Source organism: Stigmatopora argus, chromosome 23 (genome assembly GCF_051989625.1).
Source record: "Stigmatopora argus isolate UIUO_Sarg chromosome 23, RoL_Sarg_1.0, whole genome shotgun sequence".
NCBI classification, from domain to species: domain Eukaryota; kingdom Metazoa; phylum Chordata; class Actinopteri; order Syngnathiformes; family Syngnathidae; genus Stigmatopora; species Stigmatopora argus.
In genome coordinates this window covers 7,371,690-7,396,079 of record NC_135409.1, presented here as the reverse complement: position 1 = coordinate 7,396,079, position 24,390 = coordinate 7,371,690, and the positions used below count along the sequence as shown (strand labels likewise).

The 24,390-nt window shown below is 38.6% G+C and overlaps 1 long non-coding RNA gene across 2 annotated transcripts in view; it reads left to right on the top strand.

Moving 5' to 3' along the window:
• The first annotated feature begins 13,388 nt into the window (after positions 1 to 13,388).
• LOC144068995 (uncharacterized) overlaps positions 13,389 to 24,390 on the top strand; it is a 42,698-nt gene continuing 31,696 nt past the window's right edge. For both annotated transcript variants that reach the window (XR_013298357.1, XR_013298356.1), the window contains exons 1-2: positions 13,389 to 13,604; positions 18,429 to 18,492. This is a non-coding gene — a long non-coding RNA (uncharacterized LOC144068995). The remainder of the gene's footprint in view (positions 13,605 to 18,428; positions 18,493 to 24,390) is intronic.

The following is a 24,390-nucleotide window of genomic DNA, read 5'->3' as shown; positions in this document are numbered from 1 at the left end:
AGCAGCCCCCGACTCTACTATTTTCCCGTAGAAAAAGTACTGCGCAGTGACTGCTGGGATATATAGTTTTTTTGTCAATACACCCAATGGATTGTGGCCTGGTGATCGACATCAACACAGCTTTACGATGCATAGAAGGCAGCATTGAAATAGTTACGCTAGCTACTATTTGCGAATGGATTGTGGCCTGGCGATCAGCATCAACACAGCCTTGCGAAGCATGGAACACAGCCCCGGAATAGTTACGCTAGCTACTATTTGCGAATGGATTGTGGCCGCCTCGACGAACGTATAAAACTCAGCGTTTTTGATGACTCATTTGAACAATTTTTCAATTCGGACACAGAAAATGACGACTTTGATGGATTTGTGGGTGATGATGACGTGAGTACATTGTAAAATGGCTAAATAATAATCGGACATAGGCCCTGTCGTCATTATCAACAACACAAAAAGCCTACTTGTCATCACACCCAGAAACTGCATGTGACGAAATTGGTGGTGCTTCTCCATAAGCTGCGTTTACTCGGCAAAAGACCTAAATAAGTGATAGTTACGGTACAATAAAGTACAACCGAACTCAGTTTTGCCTCTGTTGCCTTTTCAAAAATGTGTTTTTAGCGTGTGGGTGTAGCGTGTATGTTTAAGGTGTTGTATGTTTTGCCATGCCTGGCTGCGTCTATAAAAACGGTGCGTCCTTTGTGTGTGTAAAATACAGAATTAGCACTCGTTATTGACACTGCGGCTAAAAATACGATTCGCCGTATAGTCGTGAAAGTACGGTGCGCAAGTTGGCACCTTGATAATCGGAAATGATGTTTACGCAAGTGTCTCGTATCGGCGTTTTTCTGTCCATTTGGACAAGATGAGTGCAAACAAAACGTTCAAAAAAATCAAAGTCCTTTAAGTGCCACGACATGTCAACACGCCTCGGCGGGCTTGTTAAGTTGTCAGGGTTTTGTTTGATTACCTTTAATTGTGTTTGACGCCGTCTGCACTTTCCCCCAAAACGCTTTATGACAAATCACGCGGCAGCAAAAACGTAGAAAACTGCGTTGTTATTTTTTTGTTTTTTTCTGGCCTGGATGATTCATGCACCGTTGACAGAAAAAGCAATATCGTCTGGAGGAATCCGCTCAGCCGGCTCCCGCTAAATGAGGACAACAAAAACCCACAAATTAAGGAAGATATCAAAGTGTACCGCCGACGAGGACACGCCAGCAAAAATAATTCGATTCAAATTATTCCAGGGGAAGAAAAAAAAGGGCCAGAGCGGGAGATTGCATATCAGCGCTTATATTTGCGCAACTTTCAATTCGTCTTTAACGACCGCCTTTTGGCAGCCTTCTTGTGGTCTGTTAATGAGGGCTCGCTTGTTGATTTGCTCCTGCGGGAACAAATGACTTCAATTTTCTAATAATGATTTCTCAGGTTTGGCCCTGATGACTTTGCCTCGCTTTGTAATAAACTTTTACGCTGTCATTTTTGGCCTTTTACCAAGAAAAGCGCTCATTTCGTCCCTTGATCATGTAAAATTGATAAATGAAACCTTTTAACGGGGGTTTTCAGATTATAAATCGCACCCGAATATAAGTCGCGTAAGCCTAAAATGCTTAATATCTCTGGAAATTGGGCCAACATATGCTATTTTTGTATTTAAATGAAAGCAAATCAATCAATACTCAAATATGGGGGTTTTCAGATTATAAATCGCACCCGAATATACTTTTTGCACCGTAACGCGGTCGTAACATAACATAAACAAATTTAAATGATATTGGATTACGATGCAGAGACACTCAGAATTAAATTTAATCTAATTTAACACTAAATTTATTTGTAATTTGTTTGACATTTTGATACCTTTCTTTTCCCCCGGCTTGGCTCTATTTGCCCCGCCTCCACACTGACTTTCAGATGCAACCTATCGAGGGTTGTTTGCTTTTGTCTTAACTTCAAAATATTCCCAAAATGATGCACACAAATGTCCTCACAATAGGACAACGCACGACCGCTTGCCAATGAGAAGTAGTATATACTCATATTAGTGATCGATCCGCCATTTGCACTGACTAACGGGGAAAAAAACACAGAAAAAATGCAATGCTCCGCCCAGTGCTCGCAGAGACATTACAAAGAGGGAGTTGCGACCAGAGAGACATTACACGAGGGAGTTGCGGGGGGAGAGAGACAGTGGCCATGATGTTCTTATAAGCAGTCTCTCACGTACGCTCATATCAAAATTTGTCTTGTATCTCAAGGTAAATATCTGATAAAAATGTTACTCGTATCTTAAATTGCTCGTATGTCGGGGCACTCGTATGTCGAGGTACCACTTTATCAAAAAGTTTGATGGCATTCATTTGCTTTGTTTATTCATTGGCTCAGCTTGTTGAATTCGTCTTTGGCGAGGACCAAAGTGCACACGTGATGGAAGTGTGTTTACCTATGTTGTCTACCGACCAGCGTTTAGAGAACACGTTTCCTTGACGCCACCCGCGCAATACAGATTTGCCAATTAACCTTGATGTCACTGTAATTACCGAGTCACATCAGTAAAATGAATTAATTTCCCAAAAGGACCCTGCAACAAAATTACCTCCTCCCTTCACGGCAAGAGCCAATATGGCGACTGATAATTAGGGAGGCAAAAGGCTGCCATATTTTGCCTGCTCTTCCGCGTCAACCGCCGCTAGGGCGATAGCCGTCGATCTACTACGTCACGTTTTGAAGCTTTTAAAAAAAAAATGTCGGGTAAAATGTCGGGAAAAACTCAATTGAGATCTTCGGGCTCTCTCATGTGCCATCAATCACATTAAGGCCTAATTAAAGCTTTAATCTTGTTAGATGTATGATGGATGTTTTGTTAATTCACTTTGATGATTCAGACCTGGGCTCATTAATTAGTGATAATGAATCAATTTGAAAAATATATTGTTTGGCTTTAGATTGCGTTTACGCTAAAAAGCAAAGACGTGGGAGACTCTCGCCGCCGAGATTGGAACATGCTAACCTTGCGCTTAAAGTACTTTAAATGCTTTGCAAAGTGCCGGAAAATAAAATTTTGTGACGCTTCTTAGTCCTCGCAATTAACGTTTCACAATTGAACAGGGAGCTATTGTGGAAAAACTTCACTAATCCAATAAATGTTGTTTGTGCCCAAGGCCAATTGCATTTTCCATGGTTAAATTATAAAGCAAACATTTAATAGCTTAGTAAAAAGCCGCAAACTACTACTACTACTACCCCTCGCATTTTTCACATTCTTTTACTAACGCGCAGCTAAAAAAATCTGAATAAATGCAGGCTCGTTCATTTCAAGGTCATATCGTACCTCGACATACGAGTGGCCCGACATACGAGCAATTCGAGATACGAGTAAAATTTCAGGCAAATATTTGTCTTGAGATACGAGACTAATTTTGATATACGAGCAGACGGCGGACGTGAGATGCTGCTCATAAGAACATCATGGACACTGTCTTTCTGGTCGCAACTCCCTCTTTGTAATGTCTCTGCAAGCACTAGGCGGAGCGTTGCATTTTTTCAGTGTTTTTTTCCCGTTAGTCAGTGCGAATGGCGAATATACTACTTCTCGTTGGCAAGTGGTCGTGCGCTATCGTATTGTGAGGATATTTGTGTGCATCAATTTGGGAATATTTTGAAGGGAATACAAAAGCAAACAACCCTCGATAGGTTGAATCTGAAAGTCAGGGTGGAGGCGGGGCAAAAAGAGCCAACCTGGGAGAAGAAAGGTATCAAAATGTCAAACAAAATTAGAATTAAGTTTAGTGTTAGGTTTGATTCAACTTATTTTTGAGTGTGTCTGCATCGTAATCCAAGTTCATTTAAATTTGTTTATGTTATGTTACGAGCGCGTTGCCGTGCAAAAAACTGGATTTTGGACTAAAGGACTTATTAAAGTATGACTTCTGTTGGTGAAATTCCCCATAGTTTGTCCTGAGCTCGCCAAAGAAAAGTCAGTTAACAGGCCAATTGTCACATCATGGTGCTAAATTGATGCTCCGAGATCTTTCATCAAGACCCTGCAGGTCGTGCCGTTGGGGAAAACAGTATGACATTCTCATCCCTGTCCCAATTAAAAGGCGAGGCTTTGTGGATAGCTATGGGATAAATTGCCTCCTAATCAGGCAGGTGGGCTGCGAGGACCCGTGGTGTCAGAAGCCTTTAGATCATTCCATTTATTACCAAGTTGATTTAATCAGCACTGCCCACTGATTTGATGAATTGCTCTAATAAGCTGCTTGGTGAAATGTTAATCTTAAGGGTAAGGCAGTCTAGTCAGGCCAAGCTCAATAAGGTATGATTTTAAAGCAGATAATACGAGGAAATATACAGTTACAGTGGTAGCTCGAGATACAAGCTTAATGCGTTCCGGGACTGAGCTCGTATGTCGATTTTCTTGTAATTCAAACGAACGTTTCCCATAGAAATGAACTAAAAACAAATTAATTCGTTCCCACCCTCTGAAAAAACACCCAAAACAGGATATTGGATTGGAAAAACATTTGTATTTGTTCTAATTCACCATCTATTAACAAAGTAACAAAGAACTAGTGGTTTAATAGTACTAAAATGTGTTTACTAGTACTAAAATTAGATGGAGAGACTTTTTGCACGGCAACGCACTCGTAACATAACATAAACAAATTTAAATGAACTTGGATTACGATGCAGACACACTCAAAAGTAAGTTTAAACTAACCTTACACTAAACTTAATTCTAATTTTGTTTAAATTTTGATACCTTTCAAAATGATGCACACAAATGTCCTCACAATAGGATAACGCACGACCACTTGTCAATGAGAAGTAGTATATACTCCTCTCATATTAGCGAACAAGCTCCGCCATTTGCACTGACTAACGGGAAAAAAAACACTGAAAAAAATGCAACGCTCCGCCCAGTGCTCGCAGAGACATTACACGAGGAAGTTGCGACCTGAAAGACAGTGTCTATGATGAGCAGCGTCTCGCGTCTGCTGTCTGCTCGTATATCAAAATTTGTCTCGTATCTCAAGATAAATATTTGCTCAAAATTTCACTCGTATCTCAAATTTCTCGTAAGTCGGGGCACTCGTATGTCGAGGTACCACTGTATTTCCAAAAGCAAACATCTTAACGTCTACGTTGAGTGAGCACCGCTGACATTTGCGCCGTCCAGAAACGGACAAAAGCTCGTTAACGTTCTTTCATCGTCCCATTAATGACGGGGGGATGCGGCGGCGAAAGGACCGCATTCCAAGTTTTTACGCCCCATTTCATGCCTAATTTCCACGTGCAGATGATTAATGAAAGAGTAGTTGTTGCGGACGCGAGACGCTCTGGCACTAAAACGGGCCGCAGAATGCGGCGAGAAATCATGCGGAGAGAGCGTCCCATCTGCGTCTCTCGGGAACACACCCTCCAATTGGATACTCGCCGGAAATCTGTGACGAGCGGCCAAAATTCTTCATTTGATCATGTTTCTGTAAGCGCCTTTAATTGGAATCAATTTGTAGCCGTCCTTTGTCGCTTTGTTGCCATCCGTTTCCCCACTCGTCTGCGTTTGGTCGCCCGTTCTGATCACCTTGCGGGATTCTGGGAAACGAAAATGTTTTGACATGCTTCCCTATTTCATAGCAGCTTTTAAATTCCGGTGTTGGCAAAGCCCATGCGACGCAAACTGTCACCTGGTTTGTTCAAAACTGTTTTGGTTTTAACCCAACGGTTTAGCAGAGAATGCAGTTAGGAATTCAAATCTCCGAACAATGCCAGTGACTTCGCTTTGCTCTAATTTAGACGATATTAATCAAACTGGCAGTTTTACCGGCTTTGTCGTCAATACACATGATTCAAGCCGTCTGTCTTTTGTCACGTTTTGTACATCGGCACCTTTGCATTGCTTTGTTTTTGATCAATTTGTCTTTGTTTACCACGTAATCACTCTCTAAACAGACTAAATCGGTGACTCATTTACTCATGCTAATGAGCCGCTCTATAGGTTGACGTGTTTGCAGTTAGCGGGGGAGTACGCGACTGAATTTATAAAGAAAAACAAGCCCACCCGACAGCTTGCTACCTGGCGTTGATTGTACATCTGCATGCGTGGACGTAAGAAGTGATGAAAGCCAACCGTCCTAGTCTATTAACTGAAGTTGTTCCAAGCCAACTATTATCTAACTGCTAATTATGCGGCTCCTGTTATTTCCATTTGCCAGATAGTTTGTGATTAAAGGGGTTGGTCAATCAAATAGATAACAGGGATTAGACGAGGGAGAATGCAGCGGGCAAGCGATGGTTGGCTTCGATATAATGTAATGTCGCCCCCCAAAAAAACCTTAGTTCGCTTTTAGCCCTCCTCGCACATCATTGGTTGTTGAGTGCTGTTAATGCAGGGGTGTCAGACTCGGGTTGGTTCGCAGGCCGCGTTAACGTCAACTCGATTTCATGTGGGCCGGACCATTTTAGATATCATATTTAGATTTTTTTAAATAAATGGATTAAAAGAACTGGATTAAAAGCCTTGAGTATTCAGTTTTTTAATAGATCTAAAACAATGTTTATTTTAGCTTTTTAAAATATATTTTTAGATTTGACAAAATGATTTTTGAACTAAAAACACAGAAAAAATGATTTAAAATTTACAATTGATTTAAAAGGGGGAAAATCAGGAAATTTAATATACATCTATACACTTTTAATACGACTCGTACGGTGTTTGTAAGGTTTTTGGGGGGTTTGTAAGGGGAATCATAATCATTTATAAAGGGCAGTTATCGGCAGAGGTTGACAGGTATGGAATTGCATCGAGCAAAATGCGAATAACCTGCCGAGAAAAACCTGATCTGGTTTATAATCCAATCTAAAATGCTAACTAAAAGCAAGTTTTTATTCTTAGATGTTTGTTGTGCATGTGTGTACGGAATTGGCAGCTCAGTGGGGTGTAAAAAACATGAGTTGACCAACCAGCTGCTCCAGCTCCTGTTTCGTAGTCCACAAGAGGAAAAAAAAATATACGAGCAAACGTATGCCTATTTTTTTTCTTTTAATTAATAACCTTACTCCGACTTCTAGTGTAAAAGGTGATTCCGTTAAAAGGCCTACTGCGGAGAGCACTTCAATTCCACTAGAATAAAAGATCTGTTTCTCAACTTCCCAAAAAAAGAAGTACATTGCAAAAGTATGCCGACTAATTGAGACAAATGAACAGCAGTAGAGAGAGAGATGCGCTGAATTTATCTCGTCTGTCTTTTGCCCTTTTTCCTCCTCCTTCACCCCCAGAGTTTAAATAACAACACAAAGCATCCTTCGGCCCAAATATATGAACAAGCAGCCAATCCACAAATTCACAAAATGAGCTCTTTTTTTGTCCAGTGCCGCAGTGCCGGTTGTTGAGTAGAATTAATTATCACCTCCGCCAAGGACATTGTGTTTGCGGCTACATCAGTCACTCTATTAGCTGGTTTTGAAACAGAAACTGCTAGACTGGCACTAGCGAAAAATCCAAAAAATAATAAAACAACCTCCAGAATTGGGTACACGGTCGATTGGTCGCCGGTCTTTTGGTCGCCGATCTTTTAGTCGCTGGTCTTTTGGTCGCCCGGAAGGTTATTGATAATTACTATTTAAATCGTTGCTCAAATTCCCTAAATACAAACTGCGAATTACTATTTAGTCATACTTAATGCCCTAGTCATTATTAGGCTAAAGAAAAGCTGCAAATTTCCCGGACTTTTATTGCGACCAATCAACCGCACAAGATTTGAGATATGAGTAAAATTTTGAGAAGATATTTATCTTGAAATACGAGACACATTTTGATTGTTATACCTTGTTTTGTCGCCGGTCTTTTGGTCGTTGGTCTTTTGGTCGCCGGTCTTTTGGTCGTCTGTCTTTTGGTCACCGGTCTTTTGGTCGCCCGTTGTCGCGGTCCGGGCGACCAAAAGGCCGCGACCAAAAGACGGCGACCAAAAAAACGGCGACCAATCGACCGCACACGCAGAATTGTTGGTGGCATTGGCCCCACGGACATTGGTTGGCGGCAGTCTCTTAATTGTTGATCTTCCGACAATAATTCCGCCATCTGAGATGAGTCCCAGAGTGTTTAGAAGAAGCATTGTAATTGGTTAATGAGTCAGAAAGGAAAAGCTTCTTGATCTCATTTCCATTGCTTAATTAACCTTGGAGTTGGGAGATTTCCCCCCGGTGCCGGGGACAAGGCCGAGGCCACCTCGCTGCTTCTCTTCCCGCCTTTGTGTCCTTCTCGCACGTGTCATTCGCTCTCTGGGCCGTGTGACGCCCCTGCAATGACAATAGCTCATCTGGCGGGCGCGTCCTTCGCGTGGCAACAAGACTTTATTGACTCAACGGAAATATGCATACGCACCACTTGGCCATGCGTAAAGTTGACGTCACGGGAAGTTTTTCTTTCTGCAGCCAAGTCCAGAAAGAATGGTTATGAATAGGACGGACTCCTTACCCAGGCCAGAACAGTTCTACACCCTGAACCCAGTTCTGACAGAGCTGAGATAGACAGTGGCCATGATGTTCTTATGAGCAGCCTTTCGCATCCGCTGTCTGCTCGTATATCAAAATTTGTCTCGTATCTCAAGATAAATATCTGCTTAAAATTTTACTCGTATCTCAAATTGCTCGTATGTCGAGGTACCACTGTAGTTGCTTTTAAGTCCAAAGTTCTCTGTCTTCTGCCCTACAAAGCTAGTGCTCAGTTTGTCCACACCTGCGACCGCTCCCTGTCGCCTCCATCGTAAAAGCGCATCATTTACAAGTCGAGCACCTCTGCGCCGCATCTTTTTGCCCTGCTTCCAAGTACCGGGTGCAAGGTCATTTTTCTCAGTCTGCTTCTCAACGTTCCCGCTCTGGTCTCGCACCATCTGCCAATATATGTTGGGCATCCTTGGCGTATTTGCGCCGCTCTTCCATTTCCAGCTCCTCTCGGAGACGGAGCCATATGGTCCGGAGCTTCTGAACCCGGGGTCATTTGGCCCTGGCGGTCGAAAAAAACGGGGGAAGATTAAAATGCAAAGATGTGGCGTGAAATTAGTAATTATAGTCTGCCTTTGCACAAAATCTGTCTGACATTATAGCACTTTATTACAACAGCAGGTGGAGTCACACTGAAACAGGTGGTAGTTTGACATTGACATAATGAAAGTGGATTTTCATTTAGATGACCCAGATTCAGCTGCTAAAACAAAGAGAGAAAGCCAGCATTTCCTTTGCAAAACGCAGCGAGCATTATGGTAAATACATTTTTTAGCCTCTGGGACTGTCCAAAACTCACTGAAGTGGAGACTCCCTCGTCTATTAACTTTAAAAAATGCTAACCCATTTTAATTAGCTCTTGAGGAAAATGAACTGTAAGACTGAATGAGATAATAAAGGCAATAAACGTCACTATGCTGTTCCTTCCCCAAAAATATTTGTGAGAAAGACATTGAAAATGTTACTAGACAACAAGACAAAATTAGCTGTCAAATTGAAACCCATAAATCCCCAAGACACAAAACTACCCCTTGTTGGCTTTTAATCGGAGAAATTATAAACCACATTCTCACCAAGTGGCCTAGTTATCGTTTGGACCTAATACGACTTTCAACTTGTTGAATATTGTCCTGTCAAGCTGCTTTTACAAATAGCGCAACCAATAACCCAATGATGGATTTGTGTAATAGCTTGGCAATGCCGTACACATAAATACGATGGCTTGAAAACGCCATCACTTAAGGCAGTGTCAGTTTTTCAATTTAAACCCCTCTCAGAATGATGTATGGATGCAGCTCAGCGGCATGGCAACCGTGTTAATTGACTGAGGCATATTGTGTCCCCACTTAAGACCTCCGATCCCCCGACTCGGCCCCCCGACCGACGCGGGTCCGCCTCTAAAAATAGCTCTGGCAAAGATACTTGGAAATTGTAGCCCGGCTAAATGCACTTGTTAATATTCCCCGTCTGGAGACGTCTTTAAAAAATCTGATAAATGATTGCTGGGCCGATTCCTGACATTGGGCTCTGGCCATCAACCCACGAACCTCAGCACTTCTTCTCCAGTGGGCTATTAGAGCAAGCTCCTGGGCAACAAACCATACATAGCAAATGTACCTCTTTAGCAATATGCTAATTGATAGTTAAAAAAAAGTACTCAGTGAGACTGAATGAATATTCCTCACATACATTAGGCAGGCGTAGTTTGCGTCTAATAGATGGTGTACGGTATACTAGCCATCCTCCAGACCGCGCCAAGTGCCGGGAACACCTAGGGATGATGGAGTGAAGGCCAACCTGGGTTTGACAGCTTTTAATAACTGATGAAGAAAAGTGGATTAGCAAAGAGAGAGAGAGAGAGAGTATTTAGAGAGCTTCTGGAAAGACAGAAGAAGAGGCCGATCAAGATTGAGGATGAGGGGATGAAGCATATCAGCGTTCTTGTGAAAAACCTCTCTGTATACAGTGGCACCTCGAGATACGAGATTAATTCGTTCCGGGACTGAGCTCGTATGTCAATTTTCTCGTAACTCAAACGAACGTTTCCCATTGAAATGAAATAAAAACAAATTAATTCGTTCCAACCTTCTGAAAAAACAGCAAAAACAGGATATTGGATTGGAAAAAATGTATTTATTCTAATTCGCCATATATTAACAAAGTAACACATAACTAACATATTACTAAAATGTGTTTAACAGTACTAAAATTATACAGATTTCGAAGAGGGGAGAGAGAGAGAGAGAGAGAGAGAGAGAGAGAGAGAGAGAGAGAGAGAGAGAGAGAGAGAGAGAGAGAGACGGACATAGATGGGGAGGGGGGGCTTTTTGTACGGCAACGCTATCGTAACATAACATAAACTAATTTAAATGAACTTCTATTACGATGCAGACACACTCAAAATTAAGCTTAATCTAATCTTACACTAAACTTCATTCTAATTTTGTTTGACCAATACAGGCCATACTATATGATCATTGAACAACCAAACATTCTTGTATTCGCAAATTCTCATTTCACATTCAGTATCATTAAATAAATGAAAGACTTTTCATTCGCTGAAACATTGAAATTGAGTGTTTTATACCCTGAAGGTATGTTTTACAGCATGTCAAACGTAAACGTATTGCCTTAACTAGGCACGCATTTAGCAATCCCAATCTACTTACAACTTTTTGCCCAAATATATTTTGCAGCCAGACGTTGACTTTGGAAAAGTGCTTGCTGACTACCGACTGGTTTTGTTGACGCCAACAAAAACAAGCGGTCTTGCATTTGTAAAAACCTGCTCGTATCTTCGCACTCTGGCTACTCCCACTCTATTGGGATAAGCCAGAACCAATGAGGAATGATCACCTTCCTGCCAAAGCGTGATAATCCAATGAATTATTTGAGTGCTTCCAGCAGCAACACCAAAAACTGCGCGTAGAACGTACACATTTCTGTTTGCCATGTACCGAACAAACATGTGGCAACAAGGAATAGCTACGACTCCACCATCGAGGTATAGACCATACTAAGTTTGGAAAAAGCAAACTCACTTTTTTCGCGGGCCCTAACTATCATCAATCTCAAAGCTTCAGATTCTCTCCACCCCCTTGAGTCCTTGGCTCTGTTTTTGGCTCTATCTCTCAATGCAGGTAGGAGGTCTCCTGATACTTACCAGTGGGATAGCTCACTCCACATTAATGCAACATCCCCATTAAAAGCTCACTCCCGTATAGTCGTGTTGTTCTTCACTGCAGTCTTCCCGAGAAAAAAAAAACAATCCCGCGTTGGCGTCGTCCCAGACTGCATCGAGAGAATGACGTCACGGTCAGAAATAATGCACCTGGCGTTTAATCTGACTTTGCGGGTTTTGAGACCGACAGAACTTAGGATAACAACAACGAAGGTCGAGAAAATAATGATCATTCCAACCCTCTGAAAAAAACACCAAAAACAGGATATTGGATTGGAAAAAAATGTTTTATTTGTTCTAATTCGCCATCTATTTACAAAGTAACATGTAACTAGTGGTTTAATTGTACTAAAATGTGTTTAATAGTACTAAAATTATACAGATTTCGAAGGGGGAGATAGAGAGATGGACAGAGCGAGGGGGAGGAATTCTTGCACGGCAAGGCGCTCATAACATAACATAAACAAATTTAAATGAACTTGTATTACGATGCAGACACACTCATTTAATTATTTTGATACCTTTCTTCTCCCGGGTTGGCTCTTTTTGCCCCGCCCCCCACACTGACTTTCAGTCAATATCGAGGGTTGTTTGAGTTAGTGTTCCCCTCAAAATATTCCCAAAATGATGCACACAAATGTCCTCACAATAGGATAACGTACGACCACTTGCCAACGAGAAGTAGTATATACGCCATTCGCACTGATAAACGGAAAAAAACCCTGAAAAAAATGCAACGCTCCGCCCAGTGCTCGTAGAGACATTACAAAGAGGGAGTTGCGAGCAGGCTCTCGCGTCCGCTGTCTGCTCATATATCAAAATTTGTCTTGTATCTCAAGATAAATATTTGCCCAAAATTTTTCTCGTATGTTGAGGTACCACTGTAAATTTAGCGGTATTGTGATAGACAAAATGGTCAAAATGGCAAGACGTTTGACTTTCAACAAAATGCATGTTCAATAGCATAACCGCTGACATTTTCTTGTATGGTATTTCATACCCTCGTTTCTATTATGTTCTCGACTCCCCGCTTGAAATCAATTTCAAAGTCTGGCCTATGAAACGGGGTCTTGTGATCAAGGGAGCTGGAGCGCGTTGTACAAGCTCGGCATTTTGTTCTTTCCAGCTGGGGCTTCCGCGTCCCGCTTTTTCCCCCCCGACAATTCCCAGTTCGGGCCCGGCTACCGACGAGCCAGTGATTTGCGGATCCCGCTGGGGGGGGAACAGAGCGGCTCCCCCGTAGGTTGCAATCTGCAAACAATGAGCCCCGCGTCGGTGACGGATGGCCTACATCCCTCCCCATTTGTCTGCACTTTATCCCCATCACAGAATCAATTGTTAAAGCACAAAGTTAGCTCAACATGCACTCCCTGCCAAGGTGCTGAATATACAAGGGACAGTAAAGAAAGAGATCAATGTTGTCCCGGAGTGGGGGAGTGGGACTTTGAGAATGACTTTCAGGGTCCTAATTAGGGACAGGACGGCGAGCTACCTCTCTGGGTGACATTTAACTGGACATGCTTGATAAATGTCACAACGCTGCATACAGCCACGACAAATGGATGCATCAACAACAGCTTCATAACCTTTACTGATAGTCCTGCCAGGAATTCAAATTCTTTATCCGCGCTCCCTCGCATTTCTAAACACCGTCCCCCTCGTAATCAACATTGCCTTTCGCAGCCCGCGTTAAGCCAAATGAAGTGGACCGCTCCCGCCCTTGCGCCGCCTCCCTCGCGAATGCCAAATTATTAGCGAGAAGGGGACCTTTGTAAGCAATCAGAGAATGCGTCAAGCCCGTGGACCTCCTTCGTATCGCCCCAAACTTAGCGGTTGGAAATAATCAGCTCCCGAGACGGCTGGAAGCGGCACGAGATTCCTTGCTTGGCGTACTTGTTAAGCACGGAAATGTCACGTACGTATAATAGAGTTGTCTTTTTTCAAAAGTTTCAAAGACAAGTTGTATATTTGAATTAGTACCACTATGTTTTTGTGTTAAAATAACCCAAAAGTTCTAAAATTGCTCACGCACAATCAATATAGTAAGTACAACAAAGTGGCAGTAATGCAAATCGAAATATGTAAAACCTCCTTTTCCACATTTTAATCTATAGTCCAATTTTTTCAGTGTTTTTTTCCCGTTAGTCAGTGCGAATGGCGTATATACTACTTCTCTTTGCCAAATGGTCGTGCGTTATTCTATTGTGAGGACATTTGTTTGCATCATTTTGAGAATATTTTGAAGGCAATACAAAAGCAAACAACCCTTCGATAGGTTGCATCTGAAAGTCAGGGTGGAGGCGGGGCAAAAAGAGCCAAGGGAGAAGAAGAGAGGGAGAAGAAAGGTATCAAAATTTAAAATAAAATCAGAATTAAATTTAGTATATGGTTAGATTAAATTTATTTTTGTGTGTCTGCGTTGTAATCCAAGTTCATTTCAATTTGTTTGTTATGTTACGAGCGCGTTGCCATGCAAAAAGCCCCCCCCCCCCTCTCTACCCTCCGCAAAATTCGTCTAATTTTAGTTCTATTAAACACATTTTATTATACTATTAAACCACTAGTTATGTGTTACTTTGTTAATAGATGGTGAATTAGAACAAATCAAACATTTTTTTCCAATCCAATATCCTGTTTTTGGTGTTTTTTCGGAGGCTTGGAACGAATTAATTTGTTTTTAGTTCATTTCAACGGGAAAAGTTCATTTGAGTTATGAGAAAATCGACATACGAGCTCAGTCCCGGAACGAATTAAGCTCGTATCTCAAAGTACCACTGTAAAGCTATTTAAACAGAATCACGAACTAACTCCAATCAAGACCATCACTGTTGCTGATCCAAACCTAGCAGTTTAAATCAAATCCATGAAGAGCCCCTAATGCTATAAATACAGTTGCTTACGTGTTATTAAACATAGAAGCCACCGTTACCTCCCAGAAATGTGAATAAAGTCAAGATTGATGGCACAAAGCGAGTCTGAAAAGCTAAAAAGACGAACTCAGTTCCCCTTGACCGTCTTTGCCTAAACCCTTAAATCCACCCCTTCCATTCTGCTCATTAGCGAAATGGCTTGCTAATGGATTATTAATCTTTGAGGAGGCAGTGCGTGGCGACCCAGCTCCAAACACCTGGAACGCTAACGGTAAATAACAGGCGATGACCAGAGTCCACCAACGTGACAACGCGTGTTGCTTACGCACCCTTTAGGCTGAAAATAACTTGACCATTTGATTTATGCTTGGCCCAGTAAACATAACGGATTCATCTAATTAGCCATAATTAATTGTCGCCCCATCTTTCTTTCTGGATGTTCCGGCCTCCGCTACGTCCCATCGTCGCCGCTGGCAGATTTCCATCGCAAACAAATGGCCCGACTCGGCATAACATATATCTTTTTTTTTTTTCCCTTGTTTTTTTTGTTTCGTTTTTTTACTCCCGCGTCCGAGGCACCGCTAGATTTGCTTTTGTCATCTAATTATTCCTCAGGAGAGGCAATTAGCCACCGCAAAGCAACTAAGGCTGCATGATGTAAAGCATGGGAATACATGCGCATACATGCATATGCAGGTGCACGTTAGCGCGCCGCTGCATAACATTACGCACTGTACGTGCGTGCCGCAATCACTCAGGAGCGCAGGTCCAAGGAGAGTGCCGCGTTAGATAAAAGAAGCTCGGAAACAAATCAAGGGTTTATATTTAGACACTTACTTTAATTAGATAATTTTAGTTTTTAAAGCGGGGGCATTGAGATAAATCTATGTACATACTCTCCATATCAAAGACGTACTTCAAAAGATCAGTGCTGTTTCTACCAAAGCACTAAAATGACTGGGGTTTGTTTGTTTTTTAAAAGAAATGCTAACTGAAACAAAAGTATTGCAAATGAAAGTGAAAGTGCTTCATTTTTTGCTTTAGTTTTGAGTTGCTGACGTCCACAGTTGTTTATTCTATGTTTTTTTTTCGGTGCAATGTATATTTAGGGTGGCGCCCAAATAATCTTTCTGCTCCGAATGGGTTGTTTCATTTAGTGTCAACCAATGGAAATCAATTCGTTTTTAATCAATTACAGTGGTTCCTCGAGATACGAGCTTCATTCGTTCCGGGACTGAGCTCGTATGTCGATTTTTTTTCGTAACTCAAACAAACGTTTCCCATTGAAATGAACTAAAAACAAATTAATTCGTTCCAACCCTCTGAAAAATTAACCAAAATAGGATATTGGATTGGAAAAAAATGTTTTATTTATTCTAATTTGCCATCTATTAACAAAGTAACACATAACTACTGGTTTAATATTACTAAAATGTGTTTAATAGTATTAAAATTATACGGATTTCATCGCATGATTCCCCCTTTTTTTTACCCGAAGAATATCATTTGGGAATAACACGACTCTTTTGAGTTCAATTTTTGGCTACTCTTCCCACTTTTGATGAGGAGTATAAAAAAAACGACACCCAACCATGGGTCATGTATCATCTGTCATATCTTAGCAAAACAAAAGTCACCCGAATGGCTCGCTAGAATCCTGCCATTCTTCCCCCACTCCTACGTGCCTGATCGGTAATGAAGTTCACGACATTGTGAGCCCCGATCACTGACAACAAGACGGCCCACTGGAGAAAGGTTAACAACCTGACAAAGCGGTCTCTCTTAACGACCAGCAAAGCAACCATTGAGGCCTATGTAAAGAGAGTAGAAAGAACCCTCAAATGTCGCCAATGGGTCTTACAGCTCAGCAATTGCGCTAGATCCAGGGGTGTCAGACTCGGGTTGGTTCACGGGCCGCTTTAACGTCAACTTGATTTCACGTGGGCCGGACCATTTTAGATATAATATTTAGATTTTTTTTTTAAATAAATGGATTAAAAGAACTGGATTAAAAGCCCTGAATATTCCGTTTTTATAGATCTAAAACAATGTTTATTTTAGCTTTTTTTAAATATATTTTTAGATTTTACAAAATGATTTTTGTACTAAAACCAGAAAAAAATGGATTAAAAAATTACAATTATTGATTTAAAAGGGGGAAAATCAGGAAATTTAATATACATCTATACTCTTCATTTTAATTTGATCCTAAAACAGAAAGTCGGCACTCATGATTTACTTTCTCGGGCCGCACAAAATGATACTGTGTTGCAGTCGTCCCTTGACGTAGATTGACAAAAGACCATAAGCGTGGTGGGGTGCGGTAGGCCGGTCTTGTTGTTACCTCCACCTACACGCATGGGTGAAATCTGACACCTTCTTCCTTTTCTCTTGGCATTCCCCCTGGGGAGGGAGCTCTGTTTCCAGATTTCCCCGCATGATGGATGTGCGGTGCGAGGAACGGGCCGTCCCGTGGGCCAGGGCGTCGTTTCTGGGTTAAATAGCATCCTGCATCAAACCCATCTATTCCTTCACAAGCGGGAAACCTGTTTACTGTGGCGGGAAAGCACTGCAATCCATTTGCTGTCAGGGTCTCTAGTGGAAGCCACAAAATGATTTGGACAGACAAAAGTTTGGTGGTCGCTTCGAATGGCGAATAGCAATCCGTACTGTCAAGCAGGATTTTAATACAGTGGTACCTCGAGATACGAGCTTAATTCTTTCCGGGACTGAGCTCGTATGCCGATTTTCTCGTAACTCAAACGAACGTTGCCCATAGAAATTAACTAAAAACAAATTCATTCGTTCCAACCCTCTGAAAAAACACCAAAAACAGGATATTGGATTGGAATAAATGTTGTATTTGTTCCAATTCGCCATCTGTTAACAAAGTAACACTTAACTAGTGGTTTAATATTACTAAAATGTGTTTAATAGTTCTAAAATTATACAGATTTCAAAGGGGGAGAGAGAGAGAGACGGACAGAGGGGGGGGGTGTCTTTTCTTTAGCCTAATAATTAATAGAGCATTAAGTATGACTAAATAGTAATTCGCAGTTTGTATTTAGGGAATTTGAGCAACAATTTAAATGGTAATTATCACTTACCTTCCGGGCGACCAAAAGACCGGCGACCAGCTCAAATTGCTCGTATGTCAGGGCACTCGTATGTCGAGGTACCACTGTAGTAGCTAATAAAGTTAAGAAATAGCAAGCTCCGCCACGTTCTCTGAGGGGTCTGTTAAACGGACCCCAGGTCTAGACCAATTTAATGCGGTAAAAGACGGGCACGGACCCTTGAAGTGAAGATGATATCCCACTTTGTCTAAAATCCCAGCTAATGCGGTATGGGCCTACCTGGGCGCCAGAGGCGGATCAGAAGTCAATTAGCGGGGCTGGTGGGCAGTCTTAGCCAAGGGGCATCCGGTGACGGTTTGCGGTGGACCACCTCATCGCAGAAACCCGTCAAGGGGCAGAGGGGGCCTAAATGGAATGCTAATACGGGGGCACGCAAGTCGGGGCTCTAATTGGAACACAGCTGCTGCAGGGACCGAGTATCCCGCCAAGCGCCGCAGAGGTAGACGATCCGGCCACTCTGGCTCTTTGTTTCCTCGGAAATACTCGAGAAGAAAACAAAACTGAACTTTACAAGTCTGCTAAGGACAAAACTCTTGGTAGCAAACTGAAGACGGCACTTTTAAAGTGGTTCATCAATGACAGGTGGTCGATAGTCTATCACGCTTAAATTGCTGCGTGGGTGCTCCAACACTGCTTTAAAAAACACTGTATACCTGTCAAAGGATTTAGTGTACTGTTGTTTCATTTGTTGATTTGTTTAAGATTTTTCTTTGTGTTTGTGTTTTCTTTCAGAGGAAAAAGTCAAAGGCATGCCTTGCAATTTAGCTGGGATAGACGCCAAGAAAGTGGATGGAAGGTGGGTCAAATTTTTATTTGGACCAATGGTCGTTTGTAGGTCGCCTCGAAGGAACTATATAGTCACTTTGATGATTTCTGTTTCATAAATATGCAAAGTCCATTTCAAGGTAAGCGATAAAACCATGCTAAAAGCACGCTGGGAGTGCTGAATCTGAATCTAGGCAAAATGTGACTTCATTTGAATCATGGAAATTTGAAATCTTATCTTTTTTTACTTGAGCAAATGATTCGATCACTATAGTCCGAACCGCTCAAATGGTCGATGGCCAATGTTAGACAATATTGACACTAAAAAAATGCAAGACTGATGCCGGTTTTCAAGATCCACGAATGCATCTCTCTCTCATTCCCTCTCTCTCTATCTTTCTCTCTCTCGCACCTCGACAAGTCGTCTTTTGAAAGCGCTACTTTGAGTTTGCCTGAGAATAATGCATGAGCTCGTGGCGGGAGACGGACAAGAGCCTCCTGCCTCAGAAGTCGGCCAGGCGATTGACATTAACCACCCAAGAGAAGCACCTCAGGTGGCGAGGTTAGGGGAGCCTTTGCAATTAAAAAAGCCTTAATATACATGGTCGTTTTTTAAGAAAAAAAGCCTTACTATGCTTGGTCATTATTTAAGAAAAAAGGCCTTACTATACATGGTCATTAGTTAAGAAAGAAAGCCTTAATACACATGGTCTTTTTTTAAAGAAAAAAGCCTTACGATACTGTCGTTTTTTAAGAAAAAATGCCTTACTAGACTATGTCATTTTTAAAGAAAAAAAGCCTTAATATACTGTCGTTTTTTAAGAAAAAAAGCCTTACTATATACTATGTAGTTTTAAAAAAAAAGCCTTACTATAAACTATGTCATTTTTTTAAGAAAAAAAGCCTTTTATTTAAGAAAAAAGCCTTACTGCACATGGTCATTTTTTTAAAGAAAAAAAGCCTTACTATACTATGTCGTTTTTTTAGGGGGGAAAGCCTTACTATACTATATCGTTTTTTAAGAAAAAAAGCCTTACTATACTATGTCGTTTTTTTTTTAGGAAAAAAGCCTTACTATACAATGTCGTTTTTTAATTTTAAAAAAGCCTTACTATACCATGCCGTTTTTTAAGAAAAAAAAGCCTTACTATGCTGTCTTTTTTTAAGAAAAAAAAGCCTTACTATACTATGTCGTATTTTTTTTCCAGAAAAAAGCCTAACTATACTTTGTCGTATTTTTTTTCCAGAAAAAAGCCTTACTATATTATGTCGTATTTTTTTTTCCAGAAAAAAGCCTTACTATACTGTCGTTTTTTAAGAAAAAAAGCCTTACTATACTATGTTGTTTTTTAAGAAAAAAAGCCTTACTATACTATGTCGTTTTTTAAGAAAAAAGCCTTACTATACTATGTCGTTTTTTAAAGAAAAAAGCCTTACTATAATATGTTGTTTATTTTTAAGAAAAAAGCCTTACTAGACTATGCCGTTTTTTAAGAAAAAAAGCCTTACTATACTATGTCGTTTTTTAAAAGAAAAAGGCCTTACTATACTATGTCGTTTTTTAAGAAAAAAAGCCTTACTATACTATGTCGTTTTTTAAGAAAAAAAGCCTCACTATACTATGTCGTTTTTTAAGAAAAAAAGCCTTACTATACTATGTCGTTTTTTAAGAAAAAAAGCCTTACTATACTATGTCGTTTTTAAGAAAAAAAGCCTTACTATACATGGTCGTTTTTTAAGACAAAAGCCTTACTATACTATGTCGTTTTTTAATTTAAAAAAGCCTTACTATACTATGTGTTTTTTTATTTTAAAAAGCCTTACTATACTATGTCGTTTTTCAAGAAAAAAAGCCTTACTATACTATGTCGTTTTTTAAGAAAAAAAGCCTTACTATACATGGTCGTTTTTTAATTTAAAAAGCCTTACTATACTATGTCGTTTTTTAATTTAAAAAAGCCTTACTATACTATGTCGTTTTTTAAGAAAAAAAGCCTTACTATACTATGTCGTTTTTTAATTTAAAAAAGCCTTACTATACTATGTCGTTTTTAATTTTAAAAAAGCCTTACTATACTATGTCGTTTTTCAAGAAAAAAAGCCTTACTATACTATGTCGTTTTTTAAGAAAAAAAGCCTTACTATACTATGTCGTTTTTTAAGAAAAAAAGCCTTACTATACTATGTCGTTTTTTAAGAAAAAAAGCCTTACTATACTATGTCGTTTTTAAGAAAAAAAGCCTTACTATACATGGTCGTTTTTTAAGAAAAAAGCCTTACTATACTATGTCGTTTTTTAATTTAAAAAAGCCTTACTATACTATGTCGTTTTTTAATTTAAAAAAGCCTTACTATACTATGTCGTTTTTCAAGAAAAAAAGCCTTACTATACTATGTCGTTTTTTAAGAAAAAAAGCCTTACTATACTATGTCGTTTTTTAAGAAAAAAAGCCTTACTATACATGGTCGTTTTTTAAGAAAAAAGCCTTACTATACTATGTCGTTTTTTAATTTAAAAAAGCCTTACTATACTATGTCGTTTTTTAATTTAAAAAAGCCTTACTATACTATGTCGTTTTTCAAGAAAAAAAGCCTTACTATACTATGTCGTTTTTTAATTTAAAAAAGCCTTACTATACTATGTCGTTTTTTAAGAAAAAAGCCTTACTATACTATGTCGTTTTTTAATTTAAAAAAGCCTTACTATACTATGTCGTTTTTTAATTTAAAAAAGCCTTACTATACATGGTCGTTTTTTAATTTAAAAAAGCCTTACTATACTATGTCGTTTTTCAAGAAAAAAAGCCTTACTATACTATGTCGTTTTTTAAGAAAAAAAGCCTTACTATACTATGTCGTTTTTTAATTTAAAAAAGCCTTACTATACTATGTCGTTTTTAATTTTAAAAAAGCCTTACTATACTATGTCGTTTTTCAAGAAAAAAAGCCTTACTATACTATGTCGTTTTTTAAGAAAAAAAGCCTTACTATACTATGTCGTTTTTTAAGAAAAAAAGCCTTACTATACTATGTCGTTTTTTAAGAAAAAAAGCCTTACTATACTATGTCGTTTTTAAGAAAAAAAGCCTTACTATACATGGTCGTTTTTTAAGAAAAAAGCCTTACTATACTATGTCGTTTTTTAATTTAAAAAAGCCTTACTATACTATGTCGTTTTTTAATTTAAAAAAGCCTTACTATACTATGTCGTTTTTCAAGAAAAAAAGCCTTACTATACTATGTCGTTTTTTAAGAAAAAAAGCCTTACTATACTATGTCGTTTTTTAAGAAAAAAAGCCTTACTATACATGGTCGTTTTTTAAGAAAAAAGCCTTACTATACTATGTCGTTTTTTAATTTAAAAAAGCCTTACTATACTATGTCGTTTTTTAATTTAAAAAAGCCTTACTATACTATGTCGTTTTTCAAGAAAAAAAGCCTTACTATACTATGTCGTTTTTTAATTTAAAAAAGCCTTACTATACTATGTCGTTTTTTAAGAAAAAAGCCTTACTATACTATGTCGTTTTTTAATTTAAAAAAGCCTTACTATACTATGTCGTTTTTTAATTTAAAAAGCCTTACTATACTATGTCGTTTTTTAATTTAAAAAAGCCTTACTATACATGGTCGTTTTTTAATTTAAAAAAGCCTTACTATACTATGTCGTTTTTCAAGAAAAAAAGCCTTACTATACTATGTCGTTTTTTAAGAAAAAAAGCCTTACTATACTATGTCGTTTTTTAAGAAAAAAAGCCTTACTATACTATGTCGTTTTTTAAGAAAAAAAGCCTTACTATACATGGTCATTTTTTAAGAAAAAAGCCTTACTATACTATGTCGTTTTTTAATTTAAAAAAGCCTTACTATACTATGTCGTTTTTAATTTAAAAAAAGCCTTACTATACTATGTCGTTTTTCAAGAAAAAAAGCCTTACTATACTATGTCGTTTTTTAAGAATAAAAGCCTTACTATACTATGTCGTTTTTTAATTTAAAAAGCCTTACTATACTATGTCGTTTTTAATTTAAAAAAAGCCTTACTATACTATGTCGTTTTTCAAGAAAAAAAGCCTTACTATACTATGTCGTTTTTTAAGAAAAAAAGCCTTACTATACTATGTCGTTTTTTAAGAAAAAAAGCCTTACTATACTATGTCGTTTTTTAAGAAAAAAAGCCTTACTATACTATGTCGTTTTTAAGAAAAAAAGCCTTACTATACATGGTCGTTTTTAATTAAAAAAAAGCCTTACTATACTATGTCGTTTTTCAAGAAAAAAAGCCTTACTATACTATGTCGTTTTTTAAGAAAAAAAGCCTTACTATACTATGTCGTTTTTTAATTTAAAAAAGCCTTACTATACTATGTCGTTTTTAATTTAAAAAAAGCCTTACTATACTATGTCGTTTTTCAAGAAAAAAAGCCTTACTATACTATGTCGTTTTTTAAGAAAAAAAGCCTTACTATACTATGTCGTTTTTTAAGAGAAAAAGCCTTACTATACTATGTCGTTTTTTAAGAAAAAAAGCCTTACTATACTATGTCGTTTTTTAAGAAAAAAAGCCTTACTATACTATGTCGTTTTTAAGAAAAAAACCCTTACTATACATGGTCGTTTTTTAAGAAAAAAGCCTTACTATACTATGTCGTTTTTTAATTTAAAAAAGCCTTACTATACTATGTCGTTTTTTAATTTAAAAAAGCCTTACTATACATGGTCGTTTTTTAATTTAAAAAAGCCTTACTATACTATGTCGTTTTTCAAGAAAAAAAGCCTTACTATACTATGTCGTTTTTTAAGAAAAAAAGCCTTACTATACTATGTCGTTTTTTAATTTAAAAAAGCCTTACTATACTATGTCGTTTTTCAGGAAAAAAAAGCCTTACTATACTATGTCGTTTTTTAAGAAAAAAAGCCTCACTATACTATGTCGTTTTTTAAGAAAAAAAGCCTTACTATACTATGTTGTTTATTTTTAAGAAAAAAGCCTTACTATACTATGTCGTTTATTTTTAAGAAAAAAAAGCCTTACTGATGGAATAATGATTAAAACCTTTTAAATCATCATTAGTAATATTTAATTAAAATAGGAAAACATCTTTCAACATAACTGGTTACACTTGCAAGGAGGTACCTTTTGACGTCGTCTTAGTCCACAAGGCATTCTAAATTGTAGTAACTGAATCATTGTATTTAATCACGACACTCGAAAAACATGTTTATGTAATCAGTACAATAACACCCTAGATGGTTAAAAAAACAACTGTGAGAATTGCCGAAGTAAGCATAAAAGTTGAACAAGGCACCCAAACAACGGTATGAGGAATTGCATAATATTTTCATTATAAGGTAAACAAAGCATTCTAAAGTAAACCAAACAGGATTATAATGTAAACAAAGCATTCTAAAGTAAACAAAGCAGTATTATAATGTAAATAAAGCAGTATTATAATGTAAACAAAGCATCCGTATTTTCAAACAATAATGCGATTATCGCCATCTGCTGCTGGAGTCCCGTCAAAACAGTCCCGTTGTGTTCTGCCGAAAAGCGTCCGAAAACAATGTGTCCTCGAGCTGTGGGGCCTTGAGGAGACGATGTGGAGGAAAAAATGTCCATGGTCCCATGAATTGGTTTATAGCCTTATTACTTATTAAAAATGCTTACAACACATATAGAACATTCCATAAAAAAACTAACACTTGCTATACTATGTCGTTTTTTAGGAAAAAAAGCCTTACTATACATGGTCGTTTTTTAAGATAAAAAGCCTTCTATACATGATCGTTTTTAAGAAGAAAAGCCTTACTATACATGGTCCTTTTTAAAGAAAAAAGCCTTACTGTACTGTCATTTTTTAAGAAAAAAAGCCTTAGTATACTATGTCGTTTTTTAAGAAAAAAAGCTTTACTATACTATGTCGTTTTT